At 43.3% G+C, this 24,087-nt stretch overlaps 1 long non-coding RNA gene across 1 annotated transcript; it reads right to left on the bottom strand.

Moving 5' to 3' along the window:
• Nucleotides 1–2,863: 2,863 nt before the first annotated feature.
• On the bottom strand, nt 2,864–21,435 carry LOC109307606. The gene is made up of 3 exons (XR_002100306.1): nt 21,223–21,435; nt 7,098–7,102; nt 2,864–2,874 (listed from the first exon to the last, which is right to left on the bottom strand). It is a non-coding gene; the product is annotated as an uncharacterized LOC109307606 (long non-coding RNA).
• Between the last annotated feature and the right edge of the window lie 2,652 nt (nt 21,436–24,087).

Raw genomic sequence — 24,087 nt, 5'->3', positions numbered from 1 at the left:
ATTACGATTTGGTTTATGTGTTCTTCAAACTTCTTTTTTCAAATAGGTTCCTCCTCTTCTTTGAATCTTGTGAACTCTATTATGATCAACAGAAGTCAAAACGTTGCCTTTTCTTTATAGCATTAATTACAGTATTTGACACATTGCAATTATAATGTAATAAAGTAACTTATTATATTTTGAAATGCATTGTCTAAAAATGATCTCTCATAAAACACCAGGAAGAATGTCATCAATGTTTCATTCAAGATTTTAAAGAACAGTGAAAACAAATTTTAAATGTCAAGTAAGAATATTCTTCACTTACTGGAAATTTGGGTTTGTAAAAATCAAAGGCCAGTCATGTCTTTTAAACCTAAATTGTAATATGTTGCTCTTGGAATTATATTAAAACTCCTTGATGTAATTAGCCATAAACCATAAAAGGTACAGTCAAATGGTAATTTTTCAATTTCCTGGGGTTTCTGGTTCTTCGTTGTGTATGTGTGCCTCTCTTCTATTTTGTTGAATTGTAAAGTTGACCTTTATTTAAACTCAGTCTGTTTTTGGCTGAAGATCAATGCAGGTTAAAAATATTTGACATCTGCCTGTAAACTGAAAGAGGAGAAAAAACAGATATATATTTTAAGTAGAGAAATAGACTTTTTTCTCTTCCCCCCTGCCCCAGAATAGGATTTTTTTCCCTTTCTCATTATTGAACCGGCTGTGTCTCCTCAAAAGCACTTTATTCAGCTCAATTTAACAAAATAAAATTTTAAACATCCTTCCTTAAGAGAAAAAGTAATTAGGACATAAGTTTTCCTGTGTCCCTTCTGTTTGTCTGTGTATCTAGATATTTATAAAACTTTTGGGCAGTCTATCCAATCCCTTCATGCCAATGTAAGTATTAGGCAGAATTGCTGTCTTTCCAAGAAGCTAAGCGAAAATACTGATTTACTCTTACTCCTATTCTGCTAGGGTTAAAAAAGGTAGGGACCAGAAGTATAACCCCACAAAATGACATTATTCTAGGTCTTTGGTGACAAGGTAAATGAAACAGGCACTGTCCAAGATTTTAAATTCAAAGAGAGCTCCCGGCCTCCTACCTATCCCTTTTCATGCACGCATATTTCTGTCTCTTCTCAAGATAGCAACTGGAGATAAAATAGAATTATTTGTTTAATCTTATTATACTGTTAATTTTGATTATCCATGAACTTTCAAAACCACTTCCCTTTAAGTCTACAGTGTACTAATGTCTATTACCTTTCAATGCATTTCCTGCAATATCCAGTCTACATTCTCTGCCTCTGTTTCATTCTGTTACTTCTAATTCATTTTATTTTTCTAAATAAGTATGCAACCACTTGAGCAGTTTCACCATGCTAAAGTTACTTGAGATTTTCAAGACACCTACGGTTTTAAAAGACTTCAGAAACCAGACCAATTTATGCTTTTTAGGACTTTCTCAGAAATGAAAATAAGTATATTTTAATTGTTATAAATATGCCCACCACTTAGGAGTGTAATTCTTTCCTAGTGATGGGACTTTGGGGAGGAAGGGGATCCAGAACAAAAAAAAAATCCCCCATGTATTTTTAATAAGCAAACTTGGCTAACTTATGCTACTTGTGGGGACTTGCTTTTGAATGACCTTAGGGATTTAGGGAACAAGAGAAGACGTTCCTTAGGTACACAAGTCCCAGACCAACCTTTTAGGACCCTATAGGTCAAAACCAATTCCTTGAATTGCTCTCAAAGTTGGGAGCCAGTGCAGACTCTTGGATGCTGAAGTAATATGTTTCTAATGACCCATCCCTTATCAGAAGATGGGTTGCTAGAATGCAACCCCTCATAGAGTTCATATTAATAAGATAGTCTTGAAAACAAAGGTTTCAGGTGACACACTTGTTTTTTTTGCATAAAGCCTTGCATGTTAGATCATCTATTTTCAGTGCTGATGGCATTCACTAAAAAGGTATTATCCTAGGACATTTACATCTATGGTTTCCTGGTGTAATCATGCCAATAAGCATAAACAGATAAAGAGAAGGAAAGTGTTCGAGACATGAAACAAAACTAATGGTTTTAATAGCATAAACAACAATTTCCATTGTGTGCAGCAAATAGGCCCCCGCTAAATGTTATGTATATTACACAGTTAACTGGTTAATCACACAATGAATTTAGATCTGCCACACATGCAAAGTAAGACCAGCCATAGATGCAAAGTACTTTTCACATGATTAACTAATTAATTGTGCAATAAACTTAAAATGCCCCATGTGCAAAGTAATTACCATAGAATAAAAATAACTATTCATCTATAAGAAGAGCCAACTAGCTATAAAATTAGTGCTTGAAAACATGTAACAACTTTATAGCTGGATTCTTTCCAGCTTCAACTTGAACATGTAACAGGGCCCATAGACTTTAAAAAAAAAACATGGGTGCAGCATGTTATGTTTAAAACTTAATTGGAATAATTGAAAATTAGGATTGGAGGGGATTTCAGGAGGTCACTTAGTCCAACACCCTGTTCAGAGCAGGACTATCCCTAACTTGATCATCCCAGCCAAGTCTTTGCTACTCAGGTTTTAAAAATCTCTAAGGATGGAGAATCCACAACCTCCAGGGGGAGCCCGTTTTAGTGCTTTACTACCCTCCACATGAAATAATTTTTCCTAATACAGTAAAAGGGTGTGTTAACCAGCATTGTACTATCTGGAATTTCTGGTCACTTGGCCAGATGCAGGAAGGTGCAGGGAAGGGAGGAGAAGCTTGCACATGGCAGCTGCTGCCATCATCCTCCACCCTGCGCTGCCATGTACAGCCAAGGCCATCCCTCCCCGTCTCTGTTACACTTGTGGCTGCTGCCACCTCCCTCCCCCTGCTCTGCAGGGTTTTCCAAAAAGTTTGAAAAACCCTGACTCAGATAACCAGTATTTTTAGATAATCAGCACCCCCTTCTCCCACTCAAACTGGTTAATACAGCTTTTACTGTATCTAACCTACACTTCCCTTGCTGCAACTCGACACCATTGTCCCTTGTTCTGTCATCTGTGTCCCTTGTTCTGTCATCTGCGACCACTGAGAACAGTTGAATTCCACCTTTTTTTTTAACTACCCTTCTGGTAGTTGGAAGCTGTCATTAAATCCCCCCTTAATCTTTTCTGCTGCAAATTGAAAAAAAACCAGTTCCTTCAGCCTCTCCTCATAAGTCATGTTCCCCAGCCCCCAAACTATTTGCATAGTTGTTTGTCCAAGTTTCCACTTCTTCTAAGGTTCATTTTTGTGTTTTAGCCCATTGAAGAGTTCCCTGTTAAGTCAAGCTCATTTTCTGCCATAGTTGCTAGTTTTTGTGCATGTCAGGGTGGTTCATTCCTGCATCCTCAGTAAGGTTCCTTTAAAATAAAAACAGCTCCCCTGGACTCCTTTCCCCCTCAGACTGTCTTCCCAGGGGATTCTGCCCATCAATTCCTTCACTGAGACAAAGTCTGTTTTCTGAAGTCCAGATTCCTTACTTTGCTGCTCTCCTTCCTTCCTTTCCTCAGGATCCAGAACTCAATCCTCTCATGGTCCCTGCTGCCCAAGTTGCCACCGACTTCTGTATTCCCCATCAGTTCTTCCGTGTTTGTGAGCAGCAGGTCAAAGAAGCACAACCCCTAGTTGGCTTCTCCAACACTACACCAGGAAGTTGTCCCCAACACTCTCTAAAGATTTTCTGGATTGTCTGTGAACTGCTGTATTGCCTTCCCAGTGGATGTCAAGGTGATTGAAGCCCTCCATGAAAATCAGGGCCTGTGATCTTGAAATTTCCACTAGTTGTGGGGGAAAAGACCCTCATCGTCCTGGTCTGGTGGTTGCATTGAATGGTTTCCAGCCCCCAAAAGGGGTGCCAGTTCACTACATATGTGTATGTAAAGTTGCTTCCTCTTTTGGGACTTTCCTGCCAGGCCTTGAAGGGAGAAAATAAATCTATATATCTAGACCATGAAGAGGATCCCCTGACTCACATACAATAAATGGCATCCACTTTGATTGTTGTTATTGCAGGGCTTCACCTCCCCTTATACCCTGTTTGTGCCCAAACAGTCTTGGAGGACAGAGAATGTCTCATCCAGCTGATATCAGGTTTGTTCCACTGTCAATCCTTTTATTAATTGTTATCAACTGTCCAGTCTCTTTCACAGTTATGCAACCTCTTGCATCGGCATAGGTTTCCCTTCCAATATCCAACAGTGGGTTCAGAAAGGAATCTCTCCCTTCGTTGTTTCTCCATATAGCAAAGTTCTCCCACTTTCCCAGCTTTGCCTTTCACTGGGACTCATTTGGCACTCACAGAGCCCTCAAAGTTGACAGTTCTACTCACTATCAGCCATCTCTTAACAGGGGCTGATAACGGCTTCCCTGTTACAGTGGTCTATAGCTGTAATGCAGCACAACATCACCCTTGATTCTTGTCCCTCTGACCCTAACCCAGAGATTTTCAATAGGCTGGTCTCCAGTTTCACATTAGAGATCTGAGAAATCATATCACTATTTTATATAAAGAGCAACTTCTCCTTTTCTCTCCTGCCTGTGTCTGAACAGTTTTTCCCTATCTAAGACAGACCTCTAATCATGTGAGTTGCCCCACCAAGTTCCTGCTATTTCAGTCATGTCATTGTTCCATGACTATGAGAGGACTTAAATTTCTCCTTCTTGTTTTCCAGACTCTGTTCATTCATGCATGGACATCTGAGGTGACTGATTGCCCTACTTTCTCAGGAAGCATGAAAAGGCCTCCCCTTTTTTCCCCTCCTCCTCGTTCTTCCTCCAGGTCACCCACTTCCTCACTTACCTCAGGGCTTTGGTCTCCTTTCCCTAGTTTAGGGATAGCATAACTTGTTTAAAGCCTTCCTCACTTGGTTAGGAGTCTATCTGTGAACACTCTCTTCCCTCTCTTCATCAGGTGGATTCCATTTCTTCCTAGCATTGCTTCTTCTTGAAGCAACATCTCATGGTTGAAGAAGCTAAAGCCTTTCATGGCCTTGCATTGATCTGCAGGATATGTCCACCCCTGACTGGGCCCTTCCTCTTAACCAGAGACGTTGACCACCATCTGAGCCTCCATCTCCTTCACCCTTGCATCCAGAATCCTGTAGTCAGCTCAGGATCCCCCAGGCTGTAATATTGGTGCCCATGTGGATGAGCAGCATAGAGTAGTAGTCAGAGGACCAGATGAATTTTAGTGATCCTTCCATGACATTTTAGATCTGGGCTTCAGGCAAATAGCAGACCTCTAAAGAAAATGGGTCAGGCTGGTAGATGTATGGCTCCATACCTGTAGAAGGGAGTAGGCAACCATGCACTGCTTCCTTTTGGTGGCAGTGGTCTCCAATGTTCCAACAATGGAGAAGCCTGGCCTGACCTGGCCTGACCTGGCCTTTGTTGATGGAGTGTGCTCCTTCTCCTCTGTTCCTACAGTTCCATAACTGTTCTCCAGCCAGTCTGCTTAAGCTAGGGAAAAGAGCTCTTCTTGCTGTCAGAGGTCAAAAGCTTCCACCTTCCATCTTCCTGAGTGTCCACCTCCTCTTCCCTCTCCACCACCACTTCTGGCAGTCCTTCCTCCACAGTTCTAGAGGTCTCTTCCAGGATTTAATTGAATAACTCATCATAGCTCAAGATGCTTTGGAACTTTGCCACTTCCTCCTGTACCTCTCTTTCTTGTTCCCTTAGGGGTACTAACAGGAGTCATGACTCACATTGCAGGCACTCTCCCACATGGCTGTCACTTTCTTTGGTCTCTATTTAAAGAAGGGATTTAAATATTGATTTAACTGCTGAGTTTTACCTACTTGTGCTAAATTTTTATATTAGTTACCTCTTAATTAAAGAAAGAACTTACCTTAAAGTCTCTGTAATGGGGCACTAGCCTTGGTCCCTGTTACAATCCAGGATGAGCTGCCAGACTGGAGCCCATGAAAAAAAACTTACCATTGATCCATGAAATGGCAGTGCAATTATGAGAACCATGCAGTCAGCAGTCCAGGAAGAACTATGTTCTCTCTGTTTTGTTTGGGCCAGGTGGGGCCACATGCAACCAGATCCAGCTCTTATTGGCCAATGGGATTTTCACCAGTCAAACTGAACTCCACAGAAGAGGGGAATCATGAGAGGGCCTGATTTCATGTAAGCAACACAGAGCCACAGAGATAGTGTTAGGAGCCAGAACAGTGAGCCAGGGTGAGAGAAGAAAGTGGACCAGGGGAGAAAAAAAAACCTCCACAAGAGTGTCAAAGATCAAAGTCTTTGATTTCAGATGCCAATGGCAAAAGGTCAGATGGCAAAAGGTCAGAAGCTAACACAGCAAACTCTGTAATTGTAATTTATACCTCTGTATTAACAGTGCTGCATATACACACCCCTGTCTGTGCCTCATTTTTAATCACTTGAGTCTCCCATATGAGAAAGAGAAGCTAACCTTGAATTGTACATAACTCAAGGGCTATGATGTCAAGAAAGATACCGTAACCTGGTAACGAGATACCAAATTGGCTGTCTTTGAAGAAATTGCAAAATTAAAGAAATATACTACGCGCGCCATCCTGTGACCAAACAGGACCAGTACCGCCCCAGTAAAAATAACACCCCCTTTTTTCTGAAACTTGAGCAAACAAAGACAGCATAAGTGCCAACTCATTAATTATTCATGCCTGGCGTGTAATAATTGGTCACTTTGCCAAATATAACTTTGAAAGAACTTCTGCCCAAAGCAGAGAACTGCGTATACACTCAAGAAGAACAGATTGTGAACAACAAATATTATCTCTCCGCCTATGTATCTTTCTGGCGTACCCCTTCTTGCTGGCTCATCTATCTCTGTCATTATCTTTCTTATCAAGAGCTCTCGGTAATCTGCAGACTGCAACGGCTTATGTGAATCACTCAAAATTTGTTTGATAAGATAAGGTAAGATTATTACCCACCCTGTAATTGCTGGTTAACATGATATCTGCATGCTGTAACTGAATAAATCAACTCCTCTGCCTACGCTGCAAGCCATCAGTGGCATAAGTAAAATAAACTTTTTGTGTAACCACTGCGCTTTAAATCATCTGACTCCTGCTGTTAACCCCACCTGTCTGGTCATAAATCCCTCCTCGCGCCAAGCCGGTCGTGTCAACCCAGGCTCGCAGTTCAAGGATACACCGGCATTAGGGGCATGACAAAGAGAGGTGGCACAGAGAGGCACAGTGAAGGGAGAGACATACCTGAACTAGTGAGTCAAAGAAACTCAAAGTGTTCAATCATTGGGAAGGTAGACTTGGTTAATTGGGTAGGAAACCTGCAAGTGAGGTGATCCATCCATAGTGAGTTTAATAAGAAATGGGATCAGGGTGGACTTAAGTAATTGATAAAAGATAAATATAAAATAATTGATTAATGAATGCTGATAAGCTTGTTAATTGACCCACAAGGTGATTGGTGAAATATAGAAGAATTAACTAACAGAATGCTGTTAAACTTGTTAATTGATGAAATGTAACTAAGGATTAATTAAATGCTGACATATGCTAACTGAAGAAATATAAATAAGGACCAACTGAATGACAATAAACTCAACTGATAAGAGATAAACCAAGATCACTCAGATAATCATAAATTCATCCAGTGGCACAGTATAAATAAGGGCCAAGTTATTTGGTAGGCGAGTAGTGAAGAACTTCCTAACAATGGAGTTAAAAGACAATCAAAAGGTGGCCTGAGCTGGCAAGTAGAGGATTACTAGATGTTGGTTTCTTTGGGCAAGAGGCTAAGACAACTGATCAGCATCTGGGCACTACACCATATTTAATATAAAATGAGACTTCACTGGAGATCATGGGCCTGCACTGATAAAGTAAGGTCAGGTCAGGGTGTGGAACCCTGTGAAGAAAGATCTCGCTTTAATTCCTACCACTAAATTTTAACCAAAACCTCATATCCCTTCTTCTCTTTCTTTCCTTTTGGAACATCAAGGTGTGGTGGGCGAGTAAGCAAAAGCGTGGAGGCATCTCCAAGATACAAACACCCACACTCCCCTTGAAAGATAGAGGTGAGAAGCTGACCTGAAAACTGAGTTCTGACCTGCTTGCAAACTGTCCTTTTGCTGTCCCTGTGTCCTCAGTAAGTATCTTGGAAAGAATAATGTTCCATGTGATAGCAGTTATGTTGTTATCATTTCCTCAGGACCTTGTCCAAATCCAGATGTTTGAAGTCATGACGTAATCATGGTGTTACCTTTATCATCATTAAAGTTGGTGTATGATCATAATTGATAGCTTCTATTCAAGAGATTTGAGTAAAGCAGTGCTAGTGATATTCAGTGTCAAAATTCAAGTTAGAGCTTCTTGAAGAAGTTTGCCTAAAATCTCCTAGCATTATACCTGTATTTAGTCTCCTTTACAGTCCATACATTTCATAACCATTAGAGAAAGAAAAAAAAAGTAAGATGACCTTCCCCCACACCCCAGTAGAAAAAATGTACTTTTAACTGCTTTAGTAGTGGTGCAGGAACAGCTGTTCAGAAGCACACATCAGCTGTTATGATCTAAGTGATGCCTTTACATGATCCTGCAGTGATACATGATAGCTAAATCACTCACTATGTATTCCTGAATAAAGAAGGGTTAATGTTTCAGTAGTTTCCTACACTTATATCTAGATGATTCTGTGGCAGTGTAATAGTTACATCATAGCAATGTATATTACAATCTTTTGATAGTGATACAATTGTTACATTTCACTATAACATTAGGAACAGTTGCTAAAAAGGTTTCATAGACTCTTAAAATAAGGCATAATGAGAATACAGGTTTGCCTCACTTTATGCTGTACGCTCATTCCTGGAAAATGGCACACAACTTGAATTCATGTAAGAGAAACCCTTTACAATGTAACAGATAGGGATATGTTCCAAGACCTTGATAGTACTGGCCCCTAAACTCATTTCTACCACTTTTACAAGACAAGTTTGGTACTCACCAAAAGCAGACAGTACACATAAGCACAGGGCTCTTTCATAATGGGGATAGCAACTACAGAAACACGTATCAGAGACAACAAGTGAGGACCACAGATCCACACAGGAGACTATATTTTGGTGTGCATTACTCCCACAATGCACCAGACAAAGGAGCTGACTGCGGGCTTCCACCACAGTGATCACATACAAGTGAATTTACCTCGCATATAACAAATTGTTTGTATAAAAAGGATCATTGCATAAGAGCGAATTTGCACATACAAAACCCACATAAAGCAAGGCAAACCTGTAAAAGATTGGGAAAATTAGGAAGAAAGGAAATTAGTTCATTTCCACATTTGTTTTTAATTTAAGACATGCACTATTTGTTATGAAAGATATTCTAAACATTTGTAAATCACCTGTATGGCAAGAAGTATACAATAGTAGAAGGACATTCTCAGTAGATTATCTTTAGATTTCTATATCTATGATCTGGGCTCTAAATGAGCTTAACCTTCCACTTTCACAGTAAACTATTAAACTTAGCTCTTTGATCAGTACTTCCCTCAACATTAAGTAGTCAAACATCTCCCCTGAATGAATTTCCTTTAAGAAAATCTTTGTAAGAGTGCTGAATAGAGATCACAGTCTTATAAGCAAAAAACATTTTAAAAACCCAAACAAAACCCCTCTTGGATAGAATTTTCAGGAATGAGGGATTAAAAAGTTAGTTCATTCCTTTTGTTCCTTTATACATGTTTATGGTATATAAGATTTCTCAGGATCTCAGCCTTCCTTCCTTTTATCCCCTGAAGCAATGACTTTTTATTTTTGTCAAAAAGAGATATTTGTATCGGCATCTAAATGGGTATATTTGTATTATTTACTGTAACCTGAAATTTCTCCACAAAATCTAGATGATAAAAGGTTTAATTAAAATAAGTCCTGCAAAGGACATTTTATGGCAGTTTACTTAGTAATCATAGTGCACATTTCCACATTCTGTTTTACTTGTACAGAAATTTAACTTAAAATGTTTCCAATTTTTTATGAAAATATTTATCTGAAATGAATGAAACCATCTTTCCCATCATAGATAGTTGTTTTGTTTTGTGTTGTTTTTATAAAAGGGTTTTTACTTAAGACCTGGAATATATTGAAGCCTGCTAATTTCTGATCTCCAAAGATTTTAACAATGATTTTCTGGACAACATAATTTTACATAAGAGTTTGGGCCAGTGGAGTAAGTTAAGGGTAAAATACTGCTTGTGCATGTCACAATCCTTTTTTGTACACAGTCTGGCAATTACATGATAAACTTCTGACCTAAAAACCCCCAAACCATTCTGCCCTTGTAAACAGATAATGGACAAATTGTTGACCTTAGTGGGTTTTCACTACAGTTGAAGAACAACTTAGTCTCTATGTTTGTGGGTACAAAAAGTATATCAGTGACATACTCTTACTGTCTCCTACTGGGTAAATTCAAGAATGTACCTGTTTGCTTACTATTCACTTCAAATAAGACAATAATATCAAGATTTTACATGGCATGTCATAATATTGAAAGTGTTCAGTTCACAGTATTCCTGCTGTGTTTTGAAATTTTTGCTAACATGTCTTGAGAATATGATAATAGACTCATGACTATGGAAAAAACCAGACCTGGAAGGAACTTCAGGAGGTCAGCTAATCCAACCCTCTACTGGAAGCAGGATCATCCTTATCTAAGCCATCTCAGTCGGATGCTTGTCTAACCCTCTCATAATAAGAACATTCTTCCAAATATGCAACCTAAATTTTCCTTGTTGCAACTGAAGACCACAGCTTCCTGTCATAGGTGGAGACAGAAAATGTGGTGGAAGAGGGAGAGCTGAGTGTGCATGCACATGTGTGTGTGCACCCCCTGTGTAAGAAAGTCTGTGGGCAAAGAGGTAGGGGGGAGAGAAAGGGGCTGGGACTGGGAAGGGATCGGGAGGGAGTGGAGCTGAGCCAAGCCCAGGATCAGGGCTGAGGCCCACTGTGCCCATGCAGCTGCCCCTTCCCCCTCATGTGGGTTTTTGCCTGGTGCCAGCACCAATGAACCTGCCACCCCCCAGCCCAGCACCACCCCCAGCCCCTGGAACCCCTATGCCTGCCTCACCAAGCCCTGCATAACCATGTCAGGGTGGGGCAAGGCATGGGATGGAGCCAGAGCTCATCCAGGGGGTGCAGGGAGGAGATGGTGACATCCTGGGAGACACAAGGAGCACATGCCCCTGATCTGCATGGGGCAGGGCAGGCAGCCACTGCAGGCTGGGGCCGCGACAGTGCCTGGCTTTTCCTGGTGAGGGGGAGACATGCTGTACTGGAGACAGTTGGCAGTGGTTCTGGGAGGGGGGTCGGGTGGGCTATAGTGAATCAGGGTGGATGCAGCCATCCCCTTGTCCCATAGCCTCCCTCCCAGTACCACCATTTTCTGCCCCGATCATAGCATTCACTGCCTCCCATACACACACACACACACCTGGAAGAGTCCAAAGCAGCTCCAGCCCACAGTGGCAACCCTCCTGAAAAGACTGGGGGCACGTGCTCCCCATGCCTCCCAGGGTGCACATAGCAACAAGAGACATGCCTCCCAAGATGAGGTGCTTGTGGATGAGTCCCTTACCACCAGCTGGACAGCACCTGCCCCCATCTCTGCCCCACCCCTTCTGCAGCTGCTGAAAGCCCTCAGCTGGGCTTCCTTGCAGCCCTACTGCTGCCCCATGTTTGAGGGGGCACTGAGTCGTTAGCCTCCCCGCTTTCTTCACATATGCTTCTTGTCCTGTCCCCTGCAACCACAAATAATAGTTTATGACCATCCTCTTTACAGCCACTACCCTCATATATTTGTTATCAAATCCCGCCCCCCACCCTTCCCCAGGCTAAAAAAGAGAGAAGAGACTTCTTTCAATTGTTCCTTATAAGTCAAGTTTCCTAGATCTCTAATATATTGTTGTTTTCTGCTGGACTCTTTCCAATTTGTCTATCTTTTCTTGAAGTGTGCTCCCCAAAACTGGATGCAGTACTGCAGGTGATACCTCATCAGTACTGAACAGAGTAAAAGAAATACTTTCCTTTACTTGCTGGTGATACAGCTGTTAATACAACCTAGAATACTATTGCTTTTTCTTTTAAACACAACACACACTTGCCTCATCATTAATTTAGAGTCTGGTATAAGCCCTAAAATGAGGTTTTCTTTTTTAGGAATCAGTGTTTAAAGTTCTTTTTATTCCAATGTGCAGAAAGGTATGAAAGAAAATGGTCATATGAAGCCAATTTTGTCCTCTGCCTACAGATGAAATCTGAAATGTTGTTCTAAGTGCCTGGCAGTTTCTGGAACCTGTTGTTTTCCAGATGCCTAGCAGATATAGGTCATCAGTGAACAACCTAGTATCATAGTGGGATTCAGAAAAAGGGTTTTTATGTCTCCGCAATGTATAAAAATCAAGAACTGCATGGCCTAGTATTTTTCCCTATCCCAGCAGTGGATAGGAGTTATTATGGGCTTTGTGGGACTTATGATAGTTTATATCAGTTGACAATCTGCCCCAAATGCAGATTCTTTCCTAGCAGATTTTGTAGTTAAACACAAAAAAATAGCAGTGCTAGCAGCATACAGGCAGACATCTGTTGTCAATGAGTTACACAAAACAATGTCAATTTTATATCTCATAACTTTTGCTTGTAAAAAGCCCAACGTTTTCAACACCTTTTTAAAACAGATGATGCTGTGTCCTGTGGAAGACTGATATTCAATAAGCACCATATAAAGGAGTCCTAAACCCTTGTTACAGGTTAAATGAAGGTAGCTGGAATAAGCAGAAGTAGAGAGTGAGGGAACAGTGCTGAAGGGGTACAGAGTTCTAGATTACATAGCTTCATGCTGTTGATGAAAGAATGAAAAACCCCTGTGCCCTGTTAAGAGCAGTGACCAGAAGGGGCAGAGCATAGGGCAGGGGTAAGCAACCACCGGTATGCATGGCAGAACATGGCACGCAAAAGCATTTTGCTTGGCAAACATGCCTCAGGGTGGAAAGCAGCGAATGCATGAAGGGCCCAATCCTTGTGGTAGTGCAGCCCCAGCCCTTCCCACATTGTCCTTGAGGCATACATGCACTCACTGCTGGCAGTGAACTAGGCTAGGGCTCCATGGACCTTGGTACAGCTGCTTGCAGCCTCCCCATTGCCTACTGCAAATACCCTGGGCTCTGTGGCAGGCAGTAAAGGCCTACCCAGAGTCCAGGCCAGTTGTGGCAGGCAGCCGGGAGGCTGCAAATGGCTGCACCAGGGTCTATGAAGTCCTGGCCTGGCTTGTTGCTGAAGCCTTGGGGTGGATGGTGAGGAACAGGCTGGGGCTGCACTACCACAGCAAGGGTAGAGCTCCTTGTGGCTCCCCTACCCTCCATCCCAGCATGTCAACATCTTACAACTTGGTTGTGGGTGTTTTTGCCACTCTGTCCAAAACCATTGCCAATCCCTGGCCTAGGGGCTATATGAGCCTACCCCTTGGTCTAAGGAGTCAGTCTGCCCCATGTTGCAAAGAGAGAAGTTCCCTGAGGGAGGCCTGCAATCTGCAGACAGTAACATAGCCCCAAGGAGTTGGTATGGGATAGCCAGCTAACAGCCAGGGGGTTGCCTGTATTATACATGTGCCCTGAGGGGAGTTGGGCTATTTTGTCTATAACTTGATGGTTTGTTTCCATTTATCTGAGACTTTGTGGGGAGTAGGTAGACGCCTAAAGGTGGCAAAGGGTGATGTGCTTGTTAGTCTTGTGAGACCACTATTGGTGCTTAGAGAAGGCATACTAGGTATAGTTAGTTGATTTAGGGTGGGCTGAGAGAAGCTAACTGAGGGTAGAGACATCTGGTGAAAGCAGATATCAGTGAAAAAATTGGGTCAGACAGAGGTGACACAATGATGAACAGAGTGAAGTGAAGCTACATAGAGATATTAAGCTACAAAGAGATATTGCTTTTGTCCTAGGAAAAAACACTTTATCCCAGGACAAAATACAGTCATTCAGACATCTATGTCACTTGTCCCTGGACAACTCTAAAAAAGGGTTCACCAATTAAGAAATGTTAACAGTTGTTCTGAGACATAGCAAAACACATCTAAATGGTAGTCCTGGGATTTCATCACTGAATCAAGGGAAGAAAATGGCAGTGCATTTAGTTTCTTACTAAAACCTGATTGAAAGGGCAATGAATGTACAGGGCACAACGTGTCTCAGGACAAATCTAACATCTGTTCCTTGCAAAAAGTGTCATTCTGGTAGTCTGAAAGCTGGCTCCCAAATTCATAATTACTATTAAGGCATGGCAGGTGAAGACACGGCAGTAACAGGTGAGATGAAATGTAAAACAAATTTGGGGTGAGTGCCAGAGCCCCCTTAGAGGCATTACCCCATTACATCACAAAGAAGTTGTGGCCATTAGAAGCCTGTCTTACCAAAGTTTTAACAAGAAACAAAGTATGTAGAGTCAAAGTTACTTTTTTTTTCTCCAACCTTAGTCACTCCAGGAAATAAAGTTGTTTTTGTTTCTCAGTATTTATAACAATAGCAATCTGTTGTCTCAGTTTTCCATTAAAAGCATAAATATTCTTTTAAAAATACTGGTCCTAACATCAGTACATATGTAATCTGCTAACTACTTGACCCTATAAAGGTATACAATTTGATTTTATATCTTGTGAAAATATGAGTGACATAACATTTTTTCTTCTAAACACAAGATTAACAGTACAGTTGATTCAAGCTGTAACAAAAGGATAAGCAAATATGTTCAGGTAAAGACTTAACAGTCCTCTTCAGCAATTCCCCACAGTCAAGAATGATTGTCTTATCTGTGTGTCTTAAGATGGCTGCTAATTTTCTATCTGAACCTGACAGGCTCTACTGCATCTTGGACATGTGTTTCTGTGTAGGGTTGGTAGTGCTGGATTCTTGATTTGGTTCATGACACAGTGTTTTTGTTGTTACCACTTTTCCATGTCCTGTTTTGGTTGTGAGGTTTGAAAGTACTGTGATCCTGGCAGCAGACTCTTCCTCCATTTGGGTCGGTCCTAGTTGATAGCTTTCTATGAGTTGACATCGACATTGCGTTTTCTATTTTTTAAGTTGGCCTTGAGAATGTCCCTAAGAGTTTTCTCTGCCCTCCTCTGGAGCATACACCTTGAATGATCTGGGAGAATAAAACTTGCTTTGGGAGTCTGGAGTTGGACATCTGGATGACATTGCTGGCTCAATGAAGTTGATGTCAGATGGTCATTGCCTTAATACTCATGGTGTTTGCTTGACAGGGGATGCTAATGCTGCATTTGTCTTCCCACTGGATTCAGAGGATATTTTGCAGACATCAATGATGGTACAGGAGACATCTAAAGTTCTTGGAGTACTATGTTTTCCATGTCTTAGCTCCATGGAGCAAGGTGGGGATCATGATTGCTTGACAAACCATGAGATTGGTTTTGGATCTGATGTTGTGTTCTTCAAACACCCATTTCTTCAAGCTGCACTTGCACATCTGAGGCAGTGTTGGATTTCTTCATTGATGGCAGCTGTCAACAAGAGATGGCTTCCAAAGTATGGAAAATAGAATTCTCTAGAGTCTTACTGTGGATCTGGATTACCAGAGCTGGGAACTGTTCATTAGGAGCTTGTTGGTGGTGGACCTTAGTCTTCTGAATGTTAAGCATCATTCCCATTCTCTTGTATGCCTCACTAAAGACACTGACTATTGCTTGAAGGTCTACTTCCAAGTGAGCATCGTCATCATACTGGAGTTCAATGATTGAGGTCAGGGTGATTTTGGTTTTGGCTCAGAGTCAGCTGAGGTTAAACAGCTTACTATACATTTGGTAGTTTAACTTCCCTCTGGCTGGAAGCTTGTTGGTGGTCAGGTGTAACATCATGACAAAGAATATTCAGAAGAGTTGAGTGATGATGCTGTCATCCTTAATTCCTGTCTTAACCTCAAAGGGATCTATGATAGATCTATTACTGAGAACCACTGCTCACATACTGTCATGGAGCAGGCAGGTTATGGTGGCAAATTTTTATGGGCATATGTACTTCAGAAGAGTCCTCCACAACACTTCTTGACTGACAGTCAAAAACTTTTATGAGGTCAAAGAAGGCCATGTAGAAAGGCTTGTGTTAGTCCAGGTGTTTCATGTGTCAGTTGAGCTTCTTGATATTCTAAATGCACACAGTGATTCCAGGAGGAGCTCTTCAGCAAGTGGAAGGAGATTGTTCAGGAGGGTTCTTGCAATGATCTTTCCTGTGGTGGACAGCAAAGCAATCCTTCTATAGTTTCCAGTTGGACATGTCTCTTTTCTTAAAGATTGTCACAATAATGGTGTCCCTGAGGTCATCTGGGAGTTCCTTAAGATGAGGGCATGAAGCTGTGACGTGATCTCCTCTTCCCCCTGCTTGAAGATTTCCATGGGAAATTCATCTGCTCCAGATGTCTTGCCATTCTTCATCTGCTTGATGGCATTCCTTGCCTTGGCAAGGGTTAGAGAGATTCCAAGATGATCTCTGACTGGGTGTTGTAGGATGGAGTTGAGAACGCTGTCTTCAACAATAGCCTCTTTTAAGAATGTATTCAAAATGCTCCTTCTAATAGGCATCGGTGTCTCCTTTTTTCCTTGATTTGGTTTCCTCCATCCTTAGATCTCAAGGGGGTTGGGTTTTGAAGTGCACAAACCATGGATGGTTTTGGTGCAATTGTATATATCATGGATGTCAGTGAGGTGTTCAGTCTCCTTAGCCTTGTCTTCCCACCATGTTTTTGGCATATTATGGGTTCTCCTTTGGACCTCTGTCCTAGCTTGCTAGAGGTTCAATGTCTGTTGCTTGGAGTTGGTGTGCTTGCAAAGGCCTTGTGCTTTCAATTGATTAATTCTTGGATTTCAGCAAACCAGTCTTTAAGTTTCCTGGTCAAGAATCCAAGTGTCTCTTCACAGGCACTGATAACAGTGGCCTTGAGGGCACCCCACACACTGCTGACATTCTTCCATTGTTGTTGATTGGACTTCACCAGTTTTTCACTGAGGCATTGGTGGAACAGATCTCACTTGCTTCAGTCCTTCAGTCCTTCAGTGTTGATTTTCCAGCTGCATTGCTTCTGCTGAAGCCATTGTTTGGGAGCTGGTTTGAGTGACATAACTGAGCAAATGAGTTGGTGATCAGTCCAGTAGTTATCAGCTCCTACCATAGCCTGGGTGATGTGGACATCTTTATAATCTCATGCACAGATGATGATATAGGCCATGTGTAGTTGAAATGAGGAGCATGTGTGTGTGACACTTGAAAGTAGGTTAAATGCTTTTGCACTGCTTTAATGGTGTTGGTGTTTGCACATGTTGGTGGCATATTGTGCAGTAATTCCAGCCACTGTAGCAAATTTGGCAGAGTAATACACCTTAAATGACCTGCAGTGCTCCTCTGAGAAGTATCATTTGCTGCCCTGCAGCTGCAGAGCGAAGCACTGGGCTCCATGCAGCTCAGGGGCTCTGCATAAAGCTCATGCAGGTAGCCTGGCAGCAGCCTGGGAATGCAGGCTCTACCCAAGGAAAAAATAGTGGTGATCTTTTCCTTGGAACCTGCCTGAGCTGCGCAGGGATGTAGTGCTTCCCTCTGCAGCTGTAGTACCCCTCATGACTGCCCAAGCTGGGTAGGTTCCATCTACGGGGGAGGGGGGACACCACTGCCACAGAGGGAAGCACTATCCCCCCCATAGCCCAGGGACTATTTTATTTTATTTTCTATCTGCCAGCAGCTCACCGGCATTTGTGTTGTCCTGGAAAGAAGTGGCCAGTGTGTCCCTCAGAGGCCCGTGCTTAGTCCAGTGCTTTTCAACATCTTTATCAATGATTTGGATGTGGGGGTGAAGAGCTCACTGGCCAAGTTTGCAGATGACACCAAGTTATTGGTGGAGCGTGGTCATGCTTGAAGATAGGCTGCAAATACAGGTGGACCTAGACAGGTTGGCAAGCTGGGTGGATCAGAACCAGATGCAATTCAACATTGAGAAGTGTAAAGTGCTTCATCTGGGGAGAAATAATCCCCAACATACTTACAGCCTTGGTGACACCAATTTGGCTAGCACCACAACTGAAAGTGACCTGCAGGTAATAAGTATGAACATAGTATGAACATGGGCCATCAGTGTGATGCTGTAGCCTGTAGGGCAAACAATATTCTGGCATGCATCAATCGATGCATCTCAAGTAAAACCAAGAAAGTGATTCTTCCACTTTACTCAGCACTGGTGAGACGTTAGCTGGAGTACTGTATCCAGTTCTGGGTGCTGCACTTAAATAAGGACATCGAAAAGATTGAGCGAGTCCAGAGAAGATCCACCCATATGATCAGAGATTTGCAAGGCAAGCCATATGAGGAAAGGCTGAGAGACTTGGGCCTCTTTGGCCTAAAAAAGGGATGGCTGAGAGGGGACTTGGTAGCAGCTTACCACTACATCAGGGGAATACACCAAGGGCTCAGTGAACAACTATTCACCAGGGCACCCTTGGGGAATACCAGTAATAATGGCCACAAACTCCTGGAAAACCATTTCAGGCTTAACTCTACGAAAAACTTCTTCACAGTCAGGGTGTCCAGACTGTGGAATAAACTCCCTCCACAGGTGGTGCAATCAGCTACCCTGAAGAGCTTTAAGAGGAGATTAGACGGTCACCTCGCTGGGGTCATCTGACCCCAGTTGTCTTTTCTGCCTAGTGCAGGGGTCTGGACCCAATGATCTTGTGAGGTCTCTTCCAGACCTTTACAACCTATGAATCTATTAATCCAAAAATTAGGGATTTTTTTTTTTCTATCAGAGAAAACCAGGATCCCTGGTCATAAAGCACTTGTTAATTCCAATAGGAAGCTCATTGAATTGGTTTGTGCTCATTCTTAATGGCAAAATCACCTATCTGAAGTCAGTGCTCTTGTTTACCCTTCCAGAAGAAGGTATATCTGCCAGCTGCTCATCTCCTGTTTGCTTGGTCTTGCTCAGTGTAGTTATGTCAATGTCACCTGAATTCTTGGGCCATGATTGCAATGTGATGCTTTAGGCATTGTCCATGTTTTAGGCATTGTCCATGAAGCTCATGATATTCCAGGTCCAGAAAACGATGGTGTGCCTTCAATGGTATTTTCAATTGCAGTAAATGTATCCCCACTGGACACAGTTATCCAGTCAGGAATAAATACAAAATATTGTATTATACAGGCTATGTTTAGGGCACCTTTTCTAGCCCCCTTCCCAGGTGGGATAAGCAAAGTAGATCCTGAAGAAGGCTGCTTAGTTCTTAGCAGTGCTGACAATTTTAGCATTGCTAACAATGGAAGTTTAGAATACTTGACCCTTTTGGAACTGCTTCCTTAAAGACCAATATAAAATTTAAAAGACGTTACCTCTTGCACAAAAAATCTTTTAGAAAAAAATCTAAGTAACTGGACCCCGATGTCTCCAGTTATAAGTGTGGCTCAAGACGACAAGAAGTTAACATGTTTGCACTAAGTTTGAGCAGGAGAGGAAACGTCTGATGCCTTCTGCAAAAGAAACTGAGATTTGTCCACAATGGCTTTTTAGGTACAACTTGTGCTCACAAAGAGACATGTTTATCAGTGAAGATCATAATACATCCATAATATCAGTGATGGTTCACCTTTGCTGATCAAGGAGCACCAATAGTGACCAAGTAACATGCATCACACTTTATTCCCCCAGTCAACCTCAGTTTCAACTTCCTGTGGTCACAAGCAGAATATTTTGGATAACTGAGTGTCACGGAGGCACTGGGGTGCTCTGTGTCTGAGGAGAAGATGGTGAGCTGTCAGTCACCGGGGCAGTTCAGGTGCTGTTTGGCAGAGCTGCCAATCATCAGGGCAGTGCAGCTGCGGGTTGCTAGGGCAACCAGCTGGTCAGGTGACCGGAAGGGGGAAGGGCCAGGCCCTTTATAACAGCTCAGGCCTGGGCCCAGCAGTAGTTCCCTTCTGACTGTTGCAGGAGTAGGAGCTCTGTGGTACAGCTGAGCAGGCTGGGTTGGTGGTTGCAGCCTCACCACGTGGACCAGCTGCGTTGATGTTGGGAATGCGAACATCCTAAAGGAAGGTAGGGTTGAGAGCCCTGGTGGGGGCTTAGTATTTGTATTACGAGTGGGTAGGCTCTTTGTTGATTTTGTTACAGCCGTTTGGGCTTGGTTTATGTTACAGTTTACACCAGAGGACTGGGTGAGGCTGTAGGGGAGTGAGGAGGCCTTGGGGGGGGGCTCCCCAACAGCTTGGGGGTTCCTGGTGCCCAGTAGGGGCACAGAGCCAGCGAGGCGCTATTGTTTGTGCCGGCATGGCGCGGTGCTGCGCTGGAGAAGCACAGTGTTTGTGGGCTTGCGGGCCCCAGCCCATAAGGGCGGTGTTTGCCCGGTAGGGGCAACAGACCTGCAGAAGGGTCAAGGGGACAGGCACGGCAGCGGCCGCCTGGGTCCCTAGCATGTGGAGCATGGTATTGGCCCCAGAGAGGGCAAGACCCCGGTGCGGGGCAGAAAGAGAGCATGAGGAGCGCGGTATCGGCCCCAGAAGGGGACAAGGCCCTGAACAGGGCGGCGGTGAGGAGCCAGGCCCGGGGGCGCCGGTAACAGGGCGGCGGTGAGGAGCCAGGCCCGGGGGTGCCGGTAGTAGCCGAACAACAGCGAGACAGGCCGGGGGGCGCCGGTAGTGGGCCGGTGGGTAGGAGCCCAGCCCAGGGGCACCAGGTGGGCAAGGAGCCCAGGGTGCCCCAGAGAGAGAGAGAGAGGGCACCAGAGGGGCGAGGGACCGCATAACATCCCACGGAACAGCTGCGAGGCTCGGGACATGCTAAAGGGGAGGTTTGGAGGCACGCATACCCCTTAAGGGAGGGACACACAGAGGCACCCCATTCGGAGTAGGGTAAGAACACACACACCATTCACTAGGGGAAAAAAGGCAGCCTCCCATTTAACCATTTAAGATCAAAGTCGTGGCAGGCGAGAAAACCGAGGGTGCTGAGTACAGCCCAGAGTGACGGTAGGGGGCGCTAGGGAGTTCACAGCTGCTTTTAGGCCCCACGCCCTCACACTGAGCATAATATTTTTATAAGAACAACTTTAAAATTTAAGGAGGAATTAATGATAATTACGAGCTACATTCTATCACTAGTTCAACTTTCTGCCTTTCCCCTCCTTCCCCATCTACCTGTGTCACACCTGTTGTCTCCTATTCCCTCTGATTCTCACTGCCATGAATCTGCATTTGCACAGACCTGCATTTTGTATATTGGCTTCCATTTGACCCAGGAGATCACACACAGCACCACCAGACTTCCCCTATGCTTGAAGGAGGGTTTTTGTGACTAAAAGCTTGCAAAGAACAATTTTTACAACTGTTTAGTTGATCTAATAAGATATCACATCTACCCAAAGAACCTTGTTTGCCTATGTCCTTAGACAAACATGGCTACAACCAACAAACTTAATCTTAATTCTGTCATGTCTAGCTCACCTGTTAATAAGCCATTTGTTTTTCTTCACATAGCTGCCTGATCAAGGAAATCTGGGGAAGAAAATTAGGATTGCATCTTGAGAGCTCCTTCTCCAGCCTCTTTAAGTTTAAAAAAAGAGTGTAGTAGACTTGAGGCTTCAAAGTTAGCCACTTTCTCATAAATAGAGAGAGACTGCCTCTCTAAAATATCTGGAAACCTGGCCAGTTAGGGCTTAACAGCTTAGAGCAACTCCTTAAACCACAGTTAAAATAACTGTGCAGAACATTTGCAGAACACATGGCTAAGGTGTTTCCACCTGCTTCCTAAGGACACCAGTCTTTAACAAATGGATTTTGCATTGGCATTTCCAAATGGCTTAAAGACGTATTAGGAGGCATTTGAAAGAATCCAGTCTTGATGTGACTATAGTTCCAACCGGTATTGGGAGATCTGAAGGAGCGGGGTGGGGATCAGAACCAACCCTCCCACCCCACTTGTCTAATACACCTATGTTGTCATTTAGATAGCTGTAGTCTTGACAAGTATATAAAGATGTGTTCAAATCAAGATGGCAAATTGATTTAATACACACTTTCTAAAACTCTAGCCAGGATATAACAAATTTAGGGTGAGATTATAAATTATGATTATGCCTTTTTAAGAGCATTTGAAACTTGAATGACCGCACATTAAGCATGCAGTTACATGTTACAATTACCCAATATTAAGGGCACTTAAACCCATGTGTCTGTGCATTAAGGCTCATTAACAAGTGCTAAATGCCTTTCTAGGATGTGGATTATCTTTGAACTCTGCTACCTGCTCAACTGAGATAAATGACCAGCTTGCACTCCCCAGCATCCCAGGCGGCACTGCTCCCAGCATGGACTAGCTTTCATATAGAATTCTTTGGCCTTGGACTGACAGCTAGGTTCTTCTTCCTGCCTGCAGGTTTGCTCCCTGAAGTCTGCCAACCTCCTGCTATTCTGCATAGCATCCCTTAACATTAAAATCTGCTAACTCTAATAGGCAATCTCACCCTTACTTCAGCACTGGTTAACCTGGCTGAAATGAAGCCTCAGCTAACACCAAAGTTTTAATTCAGTTGATTTCAAATTTCCAGCTGCCTCCAGCTAGGGATGCTAGGGAATTCAAGTTTGCCATTGTACTGCTGTGTAGCAGGCAGATGAAAAAAAGCCCCTTGCCTTGGATTTGAATACAAGGTGGAAGGGAGATAGCTTTTGCTGCAGCTGTGACTCCAACTGCAAACCTGGGGCAGGGCCAGAGTCAGGGCTGTGGCAGCCTTGGCCCTTCTACTTATCAGCAACAGATGCTACCCTACACCACCCCACCCACACACTGCTGCTTACTGTCATGCATGGCACCAGCTCCATTTTGTTCCTAAGGCAAGGAGTATTGCCTAGTTCTGCAGCAGCAGCAGAAACAAGCAGCAGTGGCAGCTGCTCTGGCCCTGGGATACTGCTGTGTCTTCAAGCAGGGACCAGAGTTTCCATGTGTTCCCAGCCCTGGGAGAGAATGGAGTCATAGCTGTGCTGACAGTAAGCAGCAGCAGGTTGGGGGAGGAGGGGAAAAAGCAGAGGCTGTAGGGAGTAGGTGGGAGGAAGAGACTGTGGAGACAAGTGGGGATCAGTAGCTGTGGGAGAGGGCAGATGGTGCAGAAAGGGGCAGAGACTTCACAGGCTATAGGGAAAAGTAGGGGGCCAGAGGCACAGCTGGGGGGGCCAAGGCCAAGGGGGTGGCCTGGCCCCCCCAGCTGCCTGCCCCACCCACCTTGTACCCCCCTGTTGCTGCTTTCTCTGATGCAGTGGGGTGAGGGGGAATGAATTTAAGACAACCCTCTGATACATAGATTCTTTATGTGGAAAAGTGTAACAAATTTATAAATTTTTCTATATATAGGATCTAATTATCAGGGGAGTTGTCTTAAATTCAAAGCTGTCTTTTATTCAGATAAATACAGTAGAATAAAGTAGTGAACATGATGAATGCACCTTTAACTGTTAATTCTAAGGCTGTGTTGAGATTAAAGCTGGCCACAGTTTTTCCTCTCTACCAATATTCCAGTTTTTGAGACAATTTCAGAATATTTCAGCTTGATAATGTTACTACTTTGTAGTTACAGTTTGGTACCCCATGTTCCAATTCTCATAGAATCATGTAAAATTAGGGTTGTAAGGGACCTCAGGAGGTCATCTAGTCCAACCCCCTCCTCAAAGAAGGACCATCCCCAGCTAAGGCTCTGTCTAGCTGGGCCTTAAAAACCTCCAGAGATGAAGATTCCACAACTTCTTTGTTTAGCCTGTTCAAGTGCTTCACTACCCTTCTTGTGAGATTGTTTTCCCTAATAGCTAACTTAAATTTGCTACAACTTGAGATCATTGCTCTTTGTTCTGTTATCTGCCATCATTGAGAACAGGCTAGCTCCATCCTCTTTGGAACCACCCTTTAGGCAGTTGAAAGCTACTATTAAATTCCCCCCTCAGTGGGTGCATCTACATGACACACTTAAAGGCACAATAGCATAGTTTACTGCACAGTAAGCACACACAACTACACAT

The sequence above is a fragment of the Crocodylus porosus genome, unplaced genomic scaffold (assembly GCF_001723895.1).
Source record: "Crocodylus porosus isolate Cpor-Errol unplaced genomic scaffold, CroPor_comp1, whole genome shotgun sequence".
NCBI classification, from domain to species: Eukaryota; Metazoa; Chordata; order Crocodylia; family Crocodylidae; genus Crocodylus; species Crocodylus porosus.
The sequence above is the reverse complement of the archived record's forward strand: the minus strand, read 5'-3'. Positions and strand labels throughout refer to the sequence as shown.